This window comes from Lissotriton helveticus, chromosome 3_2 (genome assembly GCF_964261635.1).
Source record: "Lissotriton helveticus chromosome 3_2, aLisHel1.1, whole genome shotgun sequence".
NCBI lineage: Eukaryota > Metazoa > Chordata > Amphibia > Caudata > Salamandridae > Lissotriton > Lissotriton helveticus.
Window position 1 is genome coordinate 453,813,579 of NC_136062.1, and position 18,205 is coordinate 453,831,783.

At 49.8% G+C, this 18,205-nt stretch overlaps 1 protein-coding gene across 2 annotated transcripts in view; it reads left to right on the plus strand.

Moving 5' to 3' along the window:
- The first annotated feature begins 752 nt into the window (after positions 1–752).
- Positions 753–18,205, plus strand: part of TSPAN18 (tetraspanin 18) — a 338,313-nt gene continuing 320,860 nt past the window's right edge. Inside the window, exon 1 of one of the 2 annotated variants that reach the window (XM_078684359.1) lies at positions 753–1,171. The gene's annotated coding sequence lies outside the window, so the exon portion shown is untranslated. The remainder of the gene's footprint in view (positions 1,172–18,205) is intronic. The other variant, XM_078684360.1, reaches the window with a different exon arrangement.

Here is an 18,205-nt window from a genome sequence, read left to right on the forward strand (position 1 = left end):
TCCTAATGCGAGACCAATTGCATTGCAAATGCTTGTTTATGTATTTGGGGTGAAGTTTAGAGGTTCAAATCATAAGGTTCCATGGGTGAAGGGAGGGGGGGGGCGCTAACAGCAGCGGTTCACTGGGGGCCCACAGAGGTCACAGCAGGGCACATTGCAGCTGACGTGGTTTTCGTGATGCCCACGCCTCCTGCCCCATCCTTGAGTGACACTTCTGTATAGGTCGTTTGTGGTGCCCGCGGCTGTGTGTCTGTCTGCTCTCCTGACAGTCGGCGATAGAGTTGTTTCTTCTGTTTCACTCATGAAGACTTTATCTGACTCCCACCCCCTCTGATCCCGTCTCGCACCCCCCCCCCGCCCCCCAGATGCTAGTAGTGGTGCCCCCTGCCCCGGTCTCGTGCCCACCTCCTGCCCCCAGCCTGGGCGCGGAGTCTGTGGCAGCAGAAGGGGCAGAGGGAGGAAGGTCCAGGGAGGAGGGGGGATAGGGGAAGGGTCCGTGGGGAGAGGGGAGGGGCCAAGGGAGCCGAGGGGCGGGGCAGGGAAAGGGGGAGGGGCCATAGGAGCTGAGGTAAAGGTCCAGCAAGGGGGGGAGGGGTCCAGGGGGAAGAGGGAGGGTCCCAAGGAGCTGATGTGAGATTGCAGGGGAAGAGGGGCGGGGCCAGAGGAGCTAAGGGAAGGGCCCAGGGGGGGAGAGGGGAAGGTTCAGGGGAGCTGAGGGGAGGGACCTGGGGGAGGGACCTGGGGGAGGGGCCAGAGGAGCTGAGGGAAGGGTCTAGGGGGGAAGTGGGGAGGGTCCCGAGGAGCTGATGTGAGGGTGCGGGGATAGAGGGGAGGGGCTCGAGTTGTGGACGGGGCCGAATTACCCAGAGGAGGAGATTGTGAGCTGGGGGGAGGCAGTCGCAAGTTGACGAGCTGAGACGGCTGATTCTGGGGTACGGGGGGTAGGGAGACCCCTGGAAGAGCTGGACACCCCGCCACCCTGGACTGAAAAGACACCTCTACCCTACCCACGAGAGGCTGTGACTCACCCACTGGAGAAGCACTTCAACCCCTTCACGACTGAACACTTCCAGCAGGACGAGCCCCTCAGCTGCGGACTGAGCGCTGCCGCCCCCGGGACTGAGCGCTGCCACCCCCGGGACTGAGCGCTGCCACCCCCGGGAACTAGAAGGTAAGGGACAACTACCCCCTACGACCCCCCACGCCTGATGTGACCTCCTGGGAGGGGGGGTCGTGTTAAAGTGCTTGAAACTGTTCCAGTGCGTGGAGTTGGGGTGCCCCAGCGCCCCTCCGGTTCATGGGGACCCGTGCCCACTCCACGTGAAATCTCTGCTTTAGAACGCCCAACCCCATGGAGAACCCAGGGGCCCCACAGTTCAGACACCCCACCCCCTCACAGAGCCACGGAGAGTCTTGTATCCACGTATTCCGGGGGTCAGACATCACAGAGCCCCGGATCCGGTGCATAACATCACCCCAACGTTGGAAACCCCCCACCGCCCCCACGCACAGATCCACAGACCTCAGAGGCGCCGCCGTGGAGACCCCCCCCCCCACACACACACGCACAAGGCTCGGCGACCCAGAGACCCTCAGACTGCCAGGGGAGACAGAGACTCAGAAAGATGCACCCCTTAAAGAACTAGAGGGACTTCCCTGGAACCCCAAGGTCTGTGTGACCCAGACCCCAAAGACAGACACCTCATGTAAGGGATGAACGTCAGGACAGCAGCCTTGACAACTTTTAAAACTTCAACTGGGGGGGGGGGGGTATGGAAAACAAAGAGGTTAAAACTCCATGGCTGTTCTCTCCTCCCACGCCCCCCCCCCCCCACACACCCCGGACAGCACCCCACATTACTGTACCAACAACTGCCCTCCCAGGATAGAGGAGCATGTGTAGCTGTAGGGACACCTTGCTCATGAGGAGTTGTGGGCGGTGGAATATATGCTGGGCGCTGACCTGCTGGTGAGGGGGGCACTGGGCACAGATGTAAACTTCGCTAACGGGGGTGTGTATTGCAGAGGCTGGAAGCGGCTGCAGTGGCGTGTAGTGGCTGTGGTCGGAGAAGTGCTGCCTGTGGTGGTGTTTGGCAGTGGTGTTTTTGGCTGCCTGGTAGATATAGTAACCTTGTGGTGGTATTTGGCAGTTGTGGTAGTGTTGTTTGTGGTGGTGTTTGCAAGTGGTTTTATTGGCTGCCTGGTACAGTAACCTTGTGGTGGTGGTTGGCAGTTGTGGAAGTGATGCTTGTGGTGGTGTTTGGCAGTGATTTTATTGGCTGCCTGGTAGATATAGTAACCTGTGGTAGTAGTTGGCACTTGTGGAAGTGTTGCTTGTGGTGGTGTTTGGCAGTGATTTTATTGGCTGCCTGGTAGATATAGTAACCTGTGGTAGTAGTTGGCAGTTGTGGAAGTGTTGCTTGTGGTGGTGGTCGGCAGTGATTTTATTGGCTGCCTGGTAGATATAGTAACCTTGTGGTGGTAGTTTTCAGTTGTGGTAGTGTTGCTTGTGGTGGTGTTTGGCAGTGGTTTTATTGACTGCCTGGTAGATATAGTAACCTTGTGGTGGTAGTTTTCAGTTGTGGTAGTGTTGCTTGTGGTGGTGTTTGGCAGTGGTGTTATTGGCTGCCTGGTAGATATAGCAGCCTTGTGGTGGTAGTGTTGCTTGTGGTGGTGTTTGGCAGTGATTTTATTGGCTGCCTGGTAGATATAGTTACCTTGTGGTGGTGGTTGGCAGTGATTTTATTGGCTGCCTGGTAGATATAGTTACCTTGTGGTGGTGGTTGGCAGTGATTTTATTGGCTGCCTGGTAGATATAGTAACCTTGTGGTGGTAGTTTTCAGTTGCTTGTGGTGGTGTTTGGCAGTGGTTTTATTGACTGCCTAGTAGATATATTAACCTTGTGGTGGCAGTTTTTAGTTGTAGTAGTGTTGCTTGTGGTGGTGTTTGCAAGTGGTTTTATTGGCTGCCTGGTAGATATAGTTACCTTGTGGTGGTGGTTGGCAGTGGTTTTATTGGCTGCTTGGTAGATAGAGTAACCTTGTGGTGGTAGTTGTGGAAGTGATGCCTGTGGAGGTGTTTGTCAGTGGTTTGCTTGGCTGTCTGGTAGATATAGTAACCTATGGTAGTAGTTGGCAGTTGTGGAAGTGATGCTTGTGGTGGTGTGCAGCAATTGTAAAGAAAGTGATGTTTCTAGTTGTTGTTGGCAGTGGTGCTGCCAGTGGCGGTAGTGACAGTGATACTTATGTTTTGCGATTGTGGTGCTAATGGCTGGTCCTGTCCCTACAGGGATGTTTGTGGTCGTGAATGACAGTGGCGATAGGGCACTAATGCTAGTGGCCTTGGCTGGCAGTGCTTCTAGCCAGAGTAGGCTGGTGGTTTGCAGTGGTGGATGGCAGTAGTGATGAGGACACTGGTGGTTAACTGTGGTACTGAACGTTGACACAGTTAGTAGGGACTCATACTGTGCACGAGGATAGCAATGGTGATGGGCAGGAGTTGTAGCCAAATATCGTGGTGCACCTAGTGGTTCAGAGTGGTGTGATTGGCAGCACTGGTATTGGCAGTGGTGGTAGTGGTATTAGTGGTAGGGACAGCGATGCGTCTGGTAGTTGCCCATGGTTCTAGCCACAGTGGTGCTATTTGGCAGTACTGGTAGGCACAGTGGTGGACCGGAAGGCAGTGATGATGAGGACGTTGGTGGTTGGCTGTGGTACTAAAAATTGACACAGTATTTGTTTATTTATTTATTCGTAGAGCTTTATATAGCGATGGCTAGGTATCAGAGCGCTTTACATGAGGATCAGTGAGTTACAGGTTCCATAGTTACATAGACGGGTATAGACATAGGAGACTAGTGATAGTGGATTGCAATGGTGACGGGCAGTGGTTCTAGCCATACATAGTGGTGCTGGTTGCTGGTAGTGATTGGGAGTGTGTGATTGGCAGTGGTGTTAGTAGCGGTGGAAGGGACAGTGATGATGATGGTGGTGGTTGGCTGTGGTGCTAATGGTTGGTTCTGTTAATAGGGGATGTGATGCTTGTGGTAGTGCAAGGCGGTAGTGATGGGGCGCCAGTGCTTTTGTTCTTGGTTGGCAGTGGGGCTGGTGATTGGCAGTGGTTCTAGCCACAGTGGTGCTGGTTGCAGTACTGGTGGTAAGGACATTGGTGGTTGGCTGTGGTGCTAAAAGTTGGCACAGTTAGTAGGGACTTCAATACTTGTGTTAGTGGATAGCAAGGGTGATGGGCAGTGGTTCTAGCCATACATAGTGGTGCTGGTTGTTGTTAGTGATTGGGAGTGTGTGTTTGGCAATGGTGTTAGTAGCGGTGGGTGGTATTAGTGGTAGAGGCAGTGATGGTTGTGCTGGTTGGTCTTGATTCTAATCCCAGTGGCGCTGGCGCATGGCAGCTTTAGGGTTTGACAGTCGCGGAAGAGGCCGTAGTGCTAGTGGCGGTGGTTGGTTGTGGCTGGGGTGTGTGCCAGTTCTATTTGTGCGGCTCTCTCTCTTGTGGTCGTGTTCCTCTCCTGTGTTTGTGGATTGGTCTGTGGACAGACTCTGCCCTCTCCTGTGTTTGTGGGTCGGTCTGTGGACAGACTCTGCCCTCTCCTGTGTTTGTGGATTGGTCTGTGGACAGACTCTGCTCTCTCCTGTGTTTGTGGATTGGTCTGTGGACAGACTCTGCTCTCTCCTGTGTTTGTGGGTCGGTCTGTGGACAGACTCTGCCCTCTCCAGTGTTTGTGGGTCGGTCTGTGGACAGACTCTGCCCTCTCCTGTGTTTGTGAGTTGGCCTGTGGACAGACTCTGCCCTCTCCTGTGTTTGTGGGTCGGTCTGTGGACAGACTCTGCCCTCTCCTGTGTTTGTGGATTGGTCTGTGGACAGACTCTGCCCTCTCCTGTGTTTGTGGGTCGGTCTGTGGACAGACTCTGCCCTCTCCTGTGTTTGTGGGTCGGTCTGTGGGCAGACTCTGCCCTCTCCTGTGTTTGTGGATTGGTCTGTGGACAGACTCTGCTCTCTCCTGTGTTTGTGGAAAGGTCTGTGGACAGACTCTGCTCTCTCCTGTGTTTGTGGGTCGGTCTGTGGACAGACTCTGCCCTCTCCTGTGTTTGTGGGTCGGTCTGTGGACAGACTCTGCCCTCTCCTGTGTTTGTGGGTCGGTCTGTGGACAGACTCTGCCCTCTCCTGTGTTTGTGGGTCGGTTTGTGGACAGACTCTGCCCTCTCCTGTGTTTGTGGATTGGTCTGTGGACAGACTCTGCCCTCTCCTGTGTTTGTGGGTCGGTCTGTGGACAGACTCTGCCCTCTCCTGTGTTTGTGGGTCGGTCTGTGGACAGACTTTGCCCTCTCCTGTGTTTGTGGGTCGGTCTGTGGACAGACTTTGCCCTCTCCTGTGTTTGTGAGTTGGCCTGTGGACAGTCTCTGCCCTCTCCTGTGTCTGTGAGTTGGCCTGTGGACAGACTCTCTTTCTGGTCTCTGGTCACTGTCTGTGTTTAGTTAGTTATTTGGCGTGTTTACGTTTCCCCCACAGTGAAAGATTCCGTATGTGAGTTTTTTACTGCGGTGACGTAGGGCCGCGCGCATATATATTCCATGCCAGCACTCTTTACAGACCCGTCACGTGATCTGTACCCCCGCCTCCTGGCGCTATAGAGGTACCACTAGGCGCATCTCGGGGCGGGGGATGCTTTGTTCGTTTATAGACCACCGACCGCCACACAACGCAACGCAGCACAGAAGTTTATTGGCACGACTAGTGTTGACAAAGTAAACGAGTGAATCGACTGAGTGTCTGAAGTGCCGTTTAATGGGGAGTGAGTGCTGTGTGTGTCTCAGGGGGCGGGGAGTGAGTGCTGTGTGTGTCTCAGGGGGCGGGGAGTGAGTGCTGTGTGTGTCTCAGTGGGCGGGGAGTGAGTGCTGTGTGTGTCTCAGTGGGCGGGGAGTGAGTGCTGTGTGTGTCTCAGTGGGCGGGGAGTGAGTGCTGTGTGTGTCTCAGTGGGCGGGGGGGGGGGGCAGGAGACAGCCTGGCGCTGCTTCTGTCCGGCCCCGCTGGGGCAGACTCGCTTCTCTCCTGGTCTCTGGTTGGTGTCTGTCAGTCAGTCTCTATTTCTGGTCCTCGGTCGTTCACTCTCTTGGTGAACAGCTGCGCTTTGCGGTTCTCACCACGGCGCGGCGCTGTGTAAGGTGGAGTGAGCTGTGGTGTTCTAGCTTGTTCTTTAGCCCCCAGTGTGTACCCCACTTTATCTAGCTTTTTAGGGGAATCGGCTACATTCTCAGGGCTCTTTGGCTGCCCTGGCTACTTGATCTTTCAGCCTCAGGCAGCGTAGACTTTGGGACACTTTGTTCAGTATTTTGATTCTTCTCCTTCCCACCTTACCCCACACACACACTCTCTCTCTTTCTTTCTCACTCTCTCTCTTTCTTTCTCACTCTCTCTCTTTCTTTCTCACACTCTCTCTCCCACTATCTCACTCTTTCTCACACCCTCTCTCTCTTTCACATCCTCTCTTTCTCACACTCTCTCCCACACACTCTTTCTCCCACTCACTCTCTCTCTTTCTCATACTCTCTTTATCACTTTCTCTCTTTCTCACACTCGCTCTCTTTCTCTCGCTGCTTCTGTCTCTCACTCTCTCTCTCTCTCTCTCTCTCTCTCACACACACACACAGAGACTCTATCTCTCTCTCTCTCACTCTCTCACTCTCTCTATCTCTCTCACTCTCTCTATCTCTTTCACTTCTGTCGCTCTCTCTCTCCTCCTCCCTCCCTAGTGTACGCACTCAGCTCTCAAGAGGAGGGGGTTATACCTACGCACCACTGAGAGGAACTATTTAAACGCTTCTGCTTAACAATATCATATTTTTACGCGCTCGTTGCATGATTTACTTGCCACATGGTTCCAGGGCTCGGCTCGTGCACCGCTCTTAGGGCCAGGCCAGACCATGGGCTCTGCTCTCCCTGCTCATTTGTAGGCTCGCCACCCATTTATTCCGCGCCTCGGCAGCCTCTGGGGGTTATACCCCGCAGCTCGGAATGCTTAGTTTATTTAGTGCCTGTCCTGAGACATCCTGGCATTGGATGGGCGCTGCCATTCAACTCCAGGGGCGGGCAGTGCTGGACTATGGACCCGCCTGTGTCTGGGGCAGAGACTGGCCCATGGACCCGCCTGTGTCTGGGGCAGAGACTGGCCCCTGTGGCCAGGAGGGCTAGCCAGAACTCGAGCCTGGCTATCTGTCATGGGGCAGCTGGGGGCTGGCTAACTGTTTAGAACCCTCTGTGCCACCCTGCACCAATCCTTGTGCTTACACCCTTAATCCGCGGGCTCTCCTCGCCGAGGGGCGAGCGCCTCGTAGCAGCGCTGCGCTCAGTGGGCGCTGCGCCAGGAACGGCGCTGTCGGACAGGACGCGGTGCGGTTTCACACCAGCCAGACATGCGAAGTGTAAACACGGTATAAATACATGTAGCCGCAAGCTGACAAGTGTAAACAGAGGGGGTGTAGGGCCCCCACCCCACGAGGAACCTCTTCACATGCGGGACGCGCCAGCCACCAAAGAATGTGGAAGCAGCCTCCCAGACAGCGCCCAGAAGCGCCTTTCTGTTTTTTATGACGAATTAACTTGCTGTTTTGGAGGAGTAGGCGGGGTGATCTGGTAGCTAATTTGTTGACCAAGTGGCGTAATTCTGGGCATTTTTTTTTTTTTTTTTTTTTTGTAATCCTACAGCTGGGTAGATTCCTGGCAAGCTATGGAGCGCCAGGAAGCGCGCTGAACGCCAGCCTAGGTGCTATAAAAACTAATCAAACGATAACATTGTACTAAGAGAAGCGGCGTGTTTTCGTCCGCAAATGCCGGCAGCTGTCCAATAGAAGTGGGGGAGACAGAGAGAAGTAAGCAGGGGTGACGGGCAGGGGGTCTGGACAGAGGAGCTGGGTCGACATTTCACCGCAGGGGGGTGCTGGAATATTGGGCGAGGGAGAGCCTCTCCCAGAGGGACCGGAGGGGTAATGTAGCCGGACACTCCATGCAGGGGGGTTAGATGTCCGGAGGCAGGGGCGTTGCTTAGTCAGTAAAATTGGGGTGTGTAAGGTATAGATTTTCCAATGACCGTGCTGGCAGATAATGTTAAATTACACCATAGTCTGTGTGCATTTTTGTCTGCGTTGTATGTAAAAATTCCTTCTGACAGACACCTCACCAAACTCGACTGGAAGCACCTGCACCCAACTCTTTCCAGAAATGATGATGATATATTTATTGAAGCTCCGCCCCTGTCTGGATGTGGATGGGGCAGTCTGTGAGGTGCAGGGGGTGGTATGGGGTGACTCTGTGTGCAGGTATATCTGATCCAGGTGTTGAGTGACACATCCCACCAGTCCAGCTTTGTAACCATGACCATTTGCATTCTGGGAGTTGAAGTTTGCTTTCCCATTCGACGTAAGAAGTAACATGTAAAGTGCCGTCTCACACGTGGCAACAGACACACACCTCCTATGGGACTCCCCAGACCTGTAGTACTTTTTTATGTCCCCCTCCCCCCTCTCCGGGAAAAAAAATCATCAGAATTTTTTGAAAATGTTTCAGTTAAAGTTGCAAAGTTTAAATATGTCTAGGGCATATGTCAACATTGCAGCAGCTGTGGCTCTGTCGTCATGGTGGAGCAGCGGTATCACCCGCCAGCAGCTGCAACAATTGAGGAATACAAATTATAATAAACCAGATTTATTATAATTACATTTTTTTCTCCTGGGCTTAGTCTTGGGGGTGGGGCCTAATTGATGAAAGGCACGAAGAGGGAGTGGTTGGCACTGGTGTCCATGCGCCTGTGGGTTGGTCTTGATGGCCAAACCGACATGCGCACTGACATCTCTCCAACCCAAGCTGCATTGCCAGGTGGGGAGAACAGCAGGCACAGGCTCCCAGGCCTCGTTGGGGCAGGAAAGCAGCCCGCTCAGGCCAATCCCAGCGCTTCTCACGTGCTGGTGCCAGCATGAGAGAAGCACTGCGATTGGCTATAGGGGAGCATTGGAGCCTCAGCCTGTGTGCAGCAGAAATCAGAAGAATGCCCATCAGCGAGCGGCAGGTAAACTCTATTTTTGTTTTTAACCCCCCCTCAACCCCTCTTGCCGGATTACCCCACCACTTTCACCCGATACCAGCCACTTCTTCATTGCAGTTAAGTTCTGTTAACTTTTTAAAAATGCAAATACATTATTGCCAAACACACTGTTCTGGTCAGGCAGGCCTTACTAACATGTAAAAGTATCTACTGTGGGATTATTAGAAATGTGGGTGGGGATTTTTAGGAATCCTTTCCCTTTTGACACATGGCCCCAGCCAGGATATAAATGACAAAAGATCTTAGTGAGGGCCCATTGCGGAGGCTTACTGCAGGTCACCCCCCCTGCTTAAAACACAGTACTGTTATTAGCATCATGTTTTTTTTGGCCTGAGCCTGGGGCTCGCACGGGATCACTGAGCCCCCCCCTAGGGGGAGGGTGCGCCCCGAGTTTGCAGACCCCTGCTCCAGTTACACACCCTGCGCCAGCGTTTGCATGCTCCTCCGTGCAACACGCAAACAAGAGAAAGTGCTTCGAGACCACATTGGTGGTAGGTGTGGGCGCTATGCCAGTAACAGGAGCAGCGCTCCAGGAGGGGCTCTTAGCAGGGGAGTGATTGTGTGACTGCGGCACCAAAGATTCCCACCACTGTGACCGGCCTTGGAGATAAGTGGGGCCCCTTTGGAGACGGGACGGGGCCTCTCTGGCGGCGGGGCCTCCTCTCGCACTCCGCCTGCGCCGGCTGCTGTCTGCTCGGCCTTATCTCCCTGCTCCGACTGCAGTTAAATAACACGTTATCTCCTCTGCTTGTTGAGTTGCATTAACGTGTGTTTATTTAGTTATACTGCCAGGCGTGCACTGTGGTCAGCTCACGCGCAGTGCCTTCTGGGTATCCAGGGGACACTGGTGCAATTTACTACAAATCTGCCCCTGGCTCAGGACAAGTCCATGGCCTTGGCTGGAGTGCCACTTGAGAGGCCAAAGAGTGAATGGGTATGAATTCAAACTTAACTATGGAGGTAGTCATGAAGATTTTAGAAACGCACTGACAAGCTTGTGCAGGGAGGCTGTGCTGTCGCTGTTTATCCTGGTCTTGGTCTGTGTTTGTATTGGGGTGGTACTAGGGCGACAAGATTGTGAAAACCAAGAACTGGGACTTTCCACAAACATGAAAGTAGGACTCCAGCTATCCATTGAACAAGCAGCACAGAATGACGTGTCAGCATCTGAAAAACAGAACATGTGACATCACTGGGCAATTTAAAGTAACTTAACACACCGTTTTATCTCTGTAAACAATTTGGATTCCGATAAGGCTGCTTACTAATTCTTCACCCAAACAGACGAGGGCTTGTCTCAATTGACTCTCTCTTAAATCGGGGGCATCTGCTAAATTTACCGACATTTGCAGAGACGTGTGATGAAAAACCAGGACGGTCCCGGTAAAAGCGGGACAACCGGTCATCCTAAATATAATGACTGCACTCACCACTACTGGGAAATTACACTGACAAACCGCACCAACCGAGGGGGGCGACTAGTGTTAGAAAGACGCACAAGGACAGCGCCGTGTGCTCCCCTTCAAGGAGCTGTGCGGAAGAAGGTGTTCCAGAGATCTGAAGGTGCCCCACGACTTGCTCATTCAGTCTAGTCTTCTTTTGTATTCTGGGATTTCTACGTTTCCATTCCTAAAAGTAAAAACATCACTGAAAGTTCAAGAAAGCAAATTGTATATTCAGGGCTTGATAAAAGTAATAAATGCTTCTGAGATAGAGAAGCAGGCGGTGCAGAGATGCTCGGTGATCCACAACAGAAATATATATTTTGTGTATATATATATATATATATATATATATATATATATATATATATATATATATATATATATATTGTGTGTGTTTGTATATATATATATATATATTGTATGACTTGGTTACAAAGACTGTGTGTCGAAACACGTCGAGTCAAATAAATTCTTTTTCCTAAATTGAAAAGAATCCTGAGTGCGACCTTTTCTTGTGCTGCTTGCAGCGCGAGACATCTATATCTATATATATATATATATATCTATATATATATATATATATATATATATATATATATATATATATATATATATATATCTATATATATTTTTTTTTTCACCTTTTTCGCTCTGACATGGTAGTAACGTTGTGCTGTCTCTTAATTTTTTTTAATTCTGTTTTTTATTAAAGAAGCTAGACATTACAATTAGTTAAAATATAAAAAGTTGTGGTCTCCATTCATGTACAGGGATAGCGCTCACACTCAGTACTCTTTATATTACTATCAGCATTAGCCACAGTACACGTCAGTTCATGACGCTCATAGGTGGACCCCAGTCATTGGGTTACATGCTGTCGTGTGGGCCTCAAGGACGTCAGTACGTCACCCAGCAGCCCCAGATCTTATCCTGTTCCCCAGGCACCCCCTACACTGGATCACCACTTTTCCTGCTGCTCAGCACCAGTCCAGATCTGCGCTCTGCTCAGTGACCGTTGGTGGTTGCTTCGTTCCCCACGCCCGTGCTATATTCCTGTAAGCTACAACGGCTGCTGTCATAAGCCGGAGTCTTACATATTTGGGCCAGCTGTCGTCTGTCACACATAATATGTGCCACCTGGCTACCATAGGGACGTCCTGGCCCACCGCCTCAGCCATTATCCGTACTATCTCTTTCCAGTACTGTTGAATATGGGGCAGGCCCATAACATTGATTTGTTATTGTTATTGTTAAAAATATTTATAGAGCGCAACATTCACCGGGTAGGTTTCTTGGCGCTGGGGGGAACGAGCTCCAGGAGAATCAGAGACTCAGTTGGGGTAGGCTTGTTGGAATAGCCAAGTTTTTAGTTGCTTTCTAAACTGAGAAAATGTGAAAAAAGGTGCCCCTTTCCCCCTCAAACCCGTCAGTATCGCTACGATTCATTCGGTGTAAGAATGCTATAGATGTGTAGGATCTGTAGAAGTATACGTAGCTGTATAAGGCGAAATCTCGCCCGTATTGCAACCTTCCGAGGGCTCTGTATCACCTCTGCCCAGTCATATTTGTTCATTATACCCAGGTCAGCTTCCCTTACCTCTCAGAGAGCCACCAGCATCTCTCACATTGTAACTGAAATGGTGCAAACAAGTACTTTCATGAAATAACCTCTCATCTTTTCAGACGTAGTTATACAGCTATGGGGAAGGGGCTTCAGCAAAGGGTCTCCTTGATGTCTGCTCACCCCTTGTTACGTCCGACTCTGTCATTTCATTCCAGTTAAGTAAACTGGTTTCTAACTAATTCTGAATGAGAACACTTAAAAACTAGCCTCCCACTCTAAAACCGATTCATGTGCTAAATTTACTGAGATTTGCATTGACAGATGGTTATAACCAGGACTGCGACGGATCCGGGGTGCCTGGTCACCCAATGGGGTTGCTTCTGTCTGTTCAATACCTGTTGTTTTTGTATGTGAGAGGGAAGCTTCATCTGCCTGTCATTTAGCTGGTCTGAGTGTGTGTGGGAAGCTTGCAGAGCTGCTAACAGCACTGTGTTTGTGTGAGAGAAGCGTACGTTGATATTGCCTGTGCTGTACCTGCTCGGAGTGCATGTGGAAAGTATGTTCTGCTGATGCTTGAGTTGTGCCTGTTCTGTTTGTGTGAACATGTGCGTCAGAGGGAAGCTTGCTCTGGTCATGTCTGTGTTGTACCTGTGATCTTTGTGTGTGTGTATGTGTGTATGTGTGAGTGAAGCCTGATTTGCTGCTGTCTTTAATGTATGTGCTCTGTAGGTGTGTGTTCCATGTACTGCTTGTATGTGTGTCTGTGAAGCTTCTGCTGTTCTCTGTGCCTTGTGTCTTCTGTTGTGTGGCTCCAGTTCTACTTGTTTGTGTGAGGGAAGCTTGCTCTGCCGCCTGTTCTGTACCTATTGTGTATAAGTTAGTGAAGTTGCTCTGCTGCTCTCTGTGTCATGTGTGTTGTGTTCTACTGCTATGCATGTGTGTGAGGGAACTCTTCTCCACTGCCTATGCTGCGTCCATCCTGTGTGTGTTATTGAGGCTAGCTGTGTCTTGGCTGCATCAGTCTCGTGTGTGTGTACGGGAAGCTTGCTCTGCCTCCTGTGCAGTCCCTGTTTTGTGTATGCAAGTGTAGCCTACTGCCTGTGCTGTACTTATTGTTTTGTGAAAGTTGCTCTTCTGCTCTCTGTGCCTGGTGTGTTGTTTTTTTGGTATGCGTTTGTGTGAGGGAAGCCTGTTGAACAGCCTATGCTGTACGTATTCTGTGTGTGCTAGTGAACCCTGCCCTGCAACCCTTTGCTGTAGCTAGTCTGTGTTTGTGAAACGTGCTGCGCTGAGCTCTGTTTTGTACCTGTTTTGTGTGTGAGGGAATCTTGCTCACCTGATGTCTGTATTGTACCTGTTATGCTTGCGTGAAATGGACTTTGTCCAGACCTTGAACACATCCCCCATCCGGCCTACCCTTCAGGATTCCGAATCTGTGAACCTGCCTCTGACCGTGGAGACCTAGCTTTTTGGCCGATGCCCAGTGGAACTATTTGTTAGCTATAGAGGAGATGGGCTGTGGTCTACCCCTTCGCCGTCACCCAGCCGGACATTGGGCAGACCTTACTTCATCTCTCGGTCGTACTCTCCCTCATACCCCTTAACTCCATCCACTTTCTCCTTTATGCTCCATTTATCCCTCCTCTTTGCTCTCTAATTGTTTTCTCATTGAGACCTAGCCACTTAACTCATGCCCGTAAGAGCTACCTGATAGCTATAGAAGAGATGGGCTGTGGATTTCCCCCTTGGCCGTCACCTACCCAGCCGGACTTTAAACAGACTCTCCTTCATCTCTCCATCCATCCTTTCTCCCTCCTACACCTTACCCCACCCCCTTACCCTTCTAAGCTCTTGAAATGTTCTATTGTAACTTGTAATTGATGTAATTTTGTGGAACCATATGTAAAGTGCTCTGATACCTCCCGGTCTAGCCAGCGCTATATAAAACTCATATAAATAAATAAATTAATGTGAGCAAAGCCTCATTTGCTGCGGTCTGTGCTGCACGTGTTCTGTTGGTGTGTGTCCTGTTCTTTCTGTATGTACGAGGGAAGCTTGCTCCGCTGCCTGTGCTGCACCTACTCTGTGTGTATCGGTGAGGCTGGACCAGTCTGGTGTGTGTTGGTGAAGCCTCCCTGCTGTCTGTGCTGTACATATTCCGTGTGTCCGTCTATCTTGCTGTGCCTGACCCATACCAGTCTGGTGTGTGTGTATGAAGCTTACTTCACTGCCTATGATGTACCTGCTTTCCACGTCTCACTTGACTCATCGCATGCAAGACTTTTGTTAACTTAAAAGGGGCTTAGAACCCGCCCATTACTTACCATTGGTTGACTTTATCATCATTCTTATTTCCTTGCTTCTCATTGGTCAGAGCATGCTGGGTTCACTTTCTCTTCATGTGTTTTGTCACTTCCATGGTGCATGGGCCAAGTACTGATTAATTGCTTTATCAATGCCTCCCCCCACCCCTGGCCTGTGCTAGGATTCAGGAACACTTTTTTCAGGGTGCCATATTTCTTTTACAAGCTGATCTTAACTAAGGGTTTAATCAACTATATACAGGATAGGCACTTTTATAACTGTTGCACGTTGTTATTGTGGCTAATGTGGGCTGGCAGCGGACACAAGAAGCATTGGCAATGCAAGATTTCTTGGCTTTTTTTAGCCATGCTGTGCAGCGGTACAACCTCTCTGTAGCATGACTGAAAGAAAAGAAAAAAAAACACATGCAATGACAACGTTGGCTGCCTGATGGTGCACGGTAGATGGGCTGCATCTTAATGACATGGCTTAAAAAAACATTGACAAACTGAAATAGTACAGGCACAAAATGGGCCTTGGCTCAAAATCCTGTGCTTTTGGGTAAATCACTTAATCTCTCTATGCCTAGAAAGAAAAAATGTGTTAAATTGTCTGCTTCTGTTGTAAAGCCAACACAATAAGATAATAGACGGAGGGCTAAAACTTTCCAGACACTCACCCTCAGTCACTATTAGATCTGGGTTAAATCTAGGATGCTTGTTTCTGGTCCAGTGAGGACCTGATCTGGGCCAGAAGTTCGGGCTGGACTGTTCCCATGAAGAACAGGGTAAAGACTGATTTGCATACGGCTGGGTCTGAACTGGGGTGGTGAACTGAGCAACAGAACAATGGATTAAACCCAGATCTGTGACTGGAGGTGAGTGGTTGAACTCTATTTCCATCACCTTGTTGTGTTTGCTCTATTGTAAAGCCCTCTGTGCCCTTAGGCCTGGGTGCACTCTCAAACCTCCCAAAAAAGTGTACTCCCTTCCATGTTTGAGTGCACCCTTACCATTCGATGCCTTCTTTGTGCATTTTGGGACTCTTCCACGGCGTACCTTGTCTGCGAGCAGTGAGTCCTCTCTTCCAGTCGTGTGCACTCTCTTTCATCGCATTAGTACTCCTTTTCAACACTAAGGCACAGGTACTAACACTTTGCACAGAGTTTACCTCTCAAAAGTGACCCAAGTCTGGCACAAAGGGTTGTGCTTGAAATGACTTTGCATTTGAAATTGGCCGGAAGTAATGCACAGTAGTACTATGACCTCCTTTGTGTCAATACAGCGTACTGCTGCTCAAATATGATTTTACCTTGAAAAATAAGAGGCATTTGGGAAAACAGGAACAGGTGGTTTAATTAAACACTTCAGCCAGGAGCACAGTTACAGAAGCGGGTCTGAGGACTGTTTCAAAGTACAGTCAGTCTTGGCAAGTTTTATAATTTTTTTTATTTAGGTATCATAAAGTACTTTGGACAATCCATTTATAGGTCGTGCCTGGGCGGTGCACTGCTCTGCGATGCATGCTGTATTCAGTTAGGAACTTGAAGCTCCGCCCATATTTTTCATTGACTTGTGTCATTTTCCATTGTAAACGGTAGCTGTTCATTGCTCAGTAGGCTTAGTAGTCCCTCCTTAATACTGCCTTGTCTCATTTTGTAACCTCCCATGGCAACACCCCCGTTACGTGGGTTGTTACTGGGTAGGCTTTAATTAAAGCCTCCGAGCACTATTTTCTCAAAAAGTGTTGTCCTGCCTGCTGTTGGCAAGACAAGCTGTCTCCTAACGCTTTTTACAAATTTCGGGCGCAGCATTTTCAATGCAATAGGTCTCGCATTTGCGAGTTTCAGCTATTGGCATTGTAAATGACAATGCCTTCTATTGATGTGTTTTAAAAACAACGCATAAATGAAATGATTGTCAATCACAATGCCAATCGCTCAAACTTTTGAAAATACGAGACCTATTGCATTGCAAATGCTTGTTGGTAAAAGAATGTGAGCCTTGTCTGTGGGTTCATAAATAAGGCCCCTGATAATTGCAAGTGGGCCTCGACCATGCGTGGGCACCAGTAGATTAAGTGACCAGATGTCCTGCATGACGGGTGCATGATCACTGTATGTACTGTGTGTGCTGTGTCCTGATTGGCTGTGTGTTCCTATCTACATGTGGCATCTGCCTTTATGGTGTTTTGGGAATGAGCGCACCCCTCAGGCCATTGTGCTCATTGTACACAATGGTCAAGGGATAATCTCCTTGGACCATTTTTGGTTTCACTGTGCTTATCTGAGGGAGTGACCTGAGTTTCTTGTTTGCGCCATTGTGTCCACCTCACATGTGACCTGGAAATCAGTAACCTTTGGCTAGGTCACAGAGTCCGGCTGATCATGTATTTCTGAGTCAGGGTTTATTGAGAGTTCATGATGGGCGAATTTGATAATAGTGATGCGATTTCGTTCTTATGTGCACATGTATCATTATAAACATTGGCGTTAATTTTATCAATATTAACATCCCCCTCTAGCTGAATTTCCAGCTACATTAATCTAACCCATACGTCATGACAGTCGCATTATTGGAGGCCTGTTGTTCTTCTGTTTTGACTATTATTACTTTCCACGTTACTTGCATTCTACTTAATTAGAGGATTGCGTTTTTATAGCAGGAAACCCCTACTTGCTGAAACCAAACAAAAACAATAGAAATATGAAAATGGGCAACAATGACGTGCACAGACCGGTCAACATCCCAGAGACCCAAGAGAACCAGTTTGTAAACCACTCCTGCTCGGGTACACCTACAACCTCACGCATGTCTCTTTGTAAATGGTGCAATGCTTGGATGGCAAGAGTCAGAGTCCTGTTGCCCAGGTCATTGCCAGGGATAAATGTGCAGCAGGACGCGTCAATCTTGGAACTCACCCATCCCTCTATTGTGGTCATGAAGTCCAACACATATTGATGTTGCTTCATCATGAGGTGATGGCTCTTAGTTCTTCTTTTTATTTTGCAAAAGCTTTTTATTGCAAGTAAGGTGTACAATAATAAAAATTTTAAAAAAAACTCATCCCCCTTGGCAGGGTGTCAAACCATATCAACAGTAGGGTGCTCCAAACGGAAAATGTCGGGTTCAGTGTGAGCATTAGTACATAGTCCACCTCAGAAGTCACTCCAATACTCCCCTATTTCGGCCCATTTTTTCAGACAGCCCCTCCCTTTGTAGATTGTTCTCTCCGCATGACCCCAATTGCGACTCCTGGGCGGCACCCCATTCACGTGCGATAGTTTCTTAGTTCTTGTTTGATCGCATTAAGGCCGTGCTCAGTGCTGTTCCATCATCTCGAGCATCTACCACTTGGTAATTTGCAACCATCGGGCGTTCGCTTTCATTTGCACAGTGAAGAAGGGTGTGGATTCTCTGGTGTTCACTTGTGTGTCTGAAAACAGTCTGAACTCTTCTGCATTCTCTTCTAGCAGTGTGCTCTCTACTAGCAGTTGTGCTTTCTTGCAGCTTCGCACTTTTCTGGCACCATGCACTGTCTTCCAGCAGGGCGCACTCTCTCACTCTCTTCCTGCATGGCGCGCACTCTTCCAGCAGGATGCACACTTTCATAGCAGGTCGCCCCCTTTTCCAGCAGTGAACACTCTCTTCCAGTGGTGCACATTCTTTTCCACCGGGGCGCACTCTCTTCCACCGGGGCGCACTCTCTTCCAGCAGTGCACGCTCTCTTCCAAGCTGCATGCGCTCTCTTCCATCGGGGCGCATTCTCTTCCATCGGGGC